The 4826-nt window shown below is 37.2% G+C and overlaps 1 pseudogene; it reads right to left on the bottom strand.

The window, feature by feature from the left end:
• Positions 1-1638: 1638 nt before the first annotated feature.
• LOC140622599 (signal peptidase complex subunit 2 pseudogene) lies at positions 1639-2325 on the bottom strand (annotated as a pseudogene).
• Positions 2326-4826: the final 2501 nt, after the last annotated feature.

Raw genomic sequence — 4826 nt, forward strand, 5'->3', positions numbered from 1 at the left:
GAGTTGCTTAGAAGAATAGCATTGCTGAGCGGCAAAGGCAGGGAGTGAGGTCCTGAGAGCCTCACTGAGAGGGTGATAGAGGGAATATCAACACCAGGGAATCTAAAACTGGTGCAACTATAAAATAGGAATTCTGCTGAGTTCTTGGCATAAGTGAATGAAAAATTACATACTTGCATTCAATAAGCTCAGCCTTTCAATATATAATTCGGCAAGTTCCATGTTCAAGGCATGCATGGGGTGCCATGGAAATGCACAGAAGGGCGTGTTGCCCAAATAGAGATTTCAGGGAAGACTTTCCAGAGTGATGGCATGCTTGAATTGAGTCTGTAAGGTGAACAGTGGAGTAAGGGAATTTCTGATACAGTACAGGGCTTTTGCTTAACTCACACTGGAAACCATAGATTCGTCATGCAAACTGAGCAAGTACTATGAGGTAAAATTCCATAGGGTGTATATGGGAGGGTGATGGTAAATAAGAATAAAAGAATATACAAGGGCCAGATGTGAATAAAAGGTGATATAAATCCTATATGCAATGAATAGGAAATACTGAACATTTCTAAGCAGGAGAATGCCATGAGGAAGGGTGCCTTTCTGCTAGCTCCACTCAGCAGCAGTGGAAAGCATAGTGCCAGTGTCAGAGAGCCCTATCAGGGCTGTCACAATAATTCAGGCAAGGAAGGATAATGGGGTGAACAAAAGAGAAACAGTGGGGATGCAGAGCTGAAGGGAGATTCAGGAGTTTTAGAGGAAGAACAATTTGTTTGACTTTGCCATTGCTTGTTTTGGCGAGGTGGAACAGAAAAATAGATTATCACACAGGTATCAGGTTGGGGACCTCACTGGAAGGTGGAAACCAGTTCCTGAGGTAGAGAGCACTGAAAGAGAAGTCATTTGGAGGGAATATTTTTTAATTAATCAATTTTAAGTATGTAGTTCTTTTTTTTCATATCTTCTTTTATTTAAAAACATTTTAGAAAATGGCAGTTAATAAAGGGCATGAACATATCAACAGGGATATACTAGTAGAATACATAGACAGTATAAAATTAAAAGTGCCCGTGGATCCTTTAATTGATTAAGAGCACAAAACGTAACAGGCAGGAAGTCTTTTTGAACAAATTAAAAATCTGTGTTTTTTTCCCTAATTCTCCCCAAGTCAGATATATACACACTCACAAAAATGATGTGTGAAGGAAAGCTGTCATACACAAGAAGTTGTATTCCAAAACAAGGGAAATAGCTGTTGAAACAGGAATTAACACAAGAAAGTCAGCAACAGGTTAACAGTTTTAAAAATTGAGTCTTTAAATGCTGCATGGCACAAAGCTATTCGATATAAAGTACTGCTAGGTATGAAGGAGGAAGTCTGTATGGCTGTTTAAAAAATGCTTTTCTGGAAAAGCAAATCAAAACGACACCAAGCAGCAGATCAAGGAGGCTAAAGTTAGATATCAGAGCTACAACTTCCCACATCTGAACTCAAAAGTCCCGTTCAGAATGGAATAAAACTTCAGGACAAGACAGGGTCATTTTAACATATTTTACTTTATCCATTTTAGGTTATCTGTTTCCTTCTCCTTCACCTTGAAATTCAGCACGATCCAGCAGAAAGATGGCTGCTTTTAGAATTGGCTATTTTATTTTTCTTTCTGTGGCAAGAATGTCATAGAGACTGGATACTTCAGGCTCCTATGCATCCATGACCAGTGTCACACTGTGGTCAAAAAACTTAGCAATGGACTTGGGGTATTCAAACTCTCTACTGCTGCTTTGTTCTTCTACTCATGAGAGTCAGCTTCAGAGCAAATTTATCACTGAACCTTTTGAGACTTGAGGACAGTTGCCAAATATCCTCAGGATCCATTCCTATAGGATTTAACAACAACTTCAGAGTGTTTCCTGTGGGACATAAGAAAGTTACTCTTTTCCTTCTATGAATATAAATGGTCAGGATCGCCATCATCTCAAAATAGGATATGACACACAAAGCCAAAACAGGCTTATATCATGGAAGGGGGTGCATATACCCCAAATCAAAGCCACTATGGCAAAGAAACAGGAGATGGTATGATAGTGAAGTGACTGTAAATCATACCAAAGTACATACTTGAACTCTTCCAGAAGTACCTTTTTGGCAGAATCATCCAAAGAATCCTTCACAGCTGATCCATCCCATTTATCAATATTTACAGACTTGTCATCAATCTTCCACTTGTCCAGCAAGTTGCTGTGGCCCTTGCCTCTCCTGCATATGGGACCACCACCAGCACTGCTGCCTTGGCCACCAACACTGCAGTCCTGTCCTCCTGCTGCTACCATCTTATCTCAGGTATGTAGGTCTGAGGTTTAACAAGCACATATAGCCATGTAACTTCCTTCAGTACTGAGATACACAGTATTTCCATCATCCTATAAAGTACTCTTTGAGTCTCTTTGAAGTGGCTCCCTTCTCTTTATCCTAGATCTGCTAACCACTGATCTGATTCTTCAGATTTTTTTGCCTTTGCAGAATTCCACATAAATTGAATCATATAGTATGTAGTCTTTTGTGTGGCCTTTTCCCACTTAACACAATACTTTTGAGATTTATTCATCTCGTTGTCTCAGTAGTTTGCTCCTTTACATCATGAGTAGCATGTCATTGTATGTAATAAGTTGTTCATCCATTCACTGGCTGAGGACATTTGGGTTGTTTCCAGTTTGTGGCTATTACGAATAAAGCTGTTATAAACAATCGAGTACTAGTTATTATGCGTACATTTGTTTTCATTTCTCATGATTAAAGACCAAGAATTTCTCAGTTGTATAAGAAGTATTTATTTAGCGTCTTAAGAAACTGCCAAACTTTTCTACCATGCCTATACGTCTTTCATTCTCACCAGCAATCTAAGAGTTCCAACTGCACTCCATCTTCACCAGCTTTTGATATTGATATTAATTTTAATTTAAGCCATTCTAAATGATTTTAGAATCACTACCTGTGTAGTGGAATCTTACTGTGGTTTTCATTTGCATGTCTCCAATGAATAATGATGTTGAGCAACTTTTCATGTATTTATAAGATTGTATCTTTTGTAAAATGTCTATTCAAATTGTCCATTTTTCATTGGGTTGTTTGTTTTACTAATAAGTTGCAAGAATTCTTATTTTGAATATGTCCTTTATCACATACATTATTTGGAAATATTTTCTCCCAGTCTGTGATGTGTCTTTCCATAATTTTAATGATGCTTTCAAAAAGTACTTAATTTTGATGAAGTCCAATGTATCAAAAAAATTTTTTATAGTTAGAGCCTTTTGTGTCTTGGCTAAGAAATCATTGCCTTGTCCAAGGTTTCAAAATTTTAAATCCTACATTCTATTCTAGAAGTTTCAAACATTAGGTTTTATATTTTAGGTCTATGATCTATTTTGAGTATATTTCTGAATATGGCATGAGGTACAGGGTCATTTATTTATCTACGTATACCCAATTTTTCTAGCATCACTTGTTACCCAATTTTTCTAGCACCATTTGTTGAGAAGTTCAGAAGCAAATTCTAAGGGGAACAAGAAGAGTTCTTTTTGATCATGCTGACCCATCTATCTATGTGGTGACATGCAGTAGGCAATGAGTCTGAAACTAAGAAAGAGATGAATATAAAGATTTAGGAATCAAATCATTGTGATATTTGAACTCACTAGGCTTGGTCAGCCCTCCAATTAAAATGGGTCTGACCAGCCAAGAGAGAAACAGAGACACAGCATGGAGGAACAGGACAGAACTTTGGGATGGGGTAATTAGGTGATGGGCGTTATGGAAGGTACTTGAAGTAAAGAGCACTGGGTGTTATATGCAACTGATGAATCACTAAATTCTACTCTTGAAACTAATAATGCAGTATATGTTAATTAAATTGAATTTTAAAAATTAAATACATACATATGTGTATGTATGTATATATATATATATATCAATTAAATTGCAAGGATTTAGAATAGGATTTTAACTCCTACATCCTACTTTTCAGTCATTCTATTGAAGAAGAAGAAATGAGAGGCAGGGCAATAGGCCAGGAGGCTATTGCAAAAGACAAGGACAACTGTGAGGTGCTAAATTAGGGCAGTGGTAACTTTAAAAAAAAAAAAAAAGCCTAAGTAATACATATTTCATGTGAATGCAACTTTCATGGGAACACACAAGGGGATATAGACATAGGAGAAAACTTTAAGCCTGCATAAAGAAGAAAAACTGCTAAGCTTATTCTGGCAAATTTCCCCGTAAATAGGTCTTATGTTATTTATAGGCCCAGAGTATTCACTGTAAGTGTTTAAACTTGAACTTCTATTCTTTATGATAGCCTACAGTCCAAACATAAAGTTACACAAGCCTATTGCTTCTAGCAACAACTAACATACTTGTGTACAAATGTTCCCAGACCTGTTTTACCTCTCTCCTATAGTACAGAGTCTTCCATCTCCCGACCTGCATGAATTGATTAGAAGGAAAGATGTTGTAGGCAAGTGTTAAAAGGTCCTGCAGTGAGTCCTATCATTTCTTAACTGTGTGACCAAGCTTGTTTGATCTGTAAAATGGAAATGCTAATAGCCACTTTTCAAGTATTAAGCAAGATAATATATGAATCCTGGATTCTAGTAGATACTCAAAAATATTTTCTGAGCAGAACTGAAATGAAGTCATTAAAATACCATTAATGTGACAGAAGCATAAAGTATGTGGCTCAGTGACACAGCTATGGGAGGAAAAGAAGAGAAAGTCTCCAGGTATCTTGCACTGTCTGCTCCAGATTCATCCTTCCCACCCCTCTACTCTGTCGCCT

The sequence above is a fragment of the Canis lupus genome, chromosome 32 (assembly GCF_048164855.1).
Source record: "Canis lupus baileyi chromosome 32, mCanLup2.hap1, whole genome shotgun sequence".
NCBI classification, from domain to species: Eukaryota; Metazoa; Chordata; class Mammalia; order Carnivora; family Canidae; genus Canis; species Canis lupus.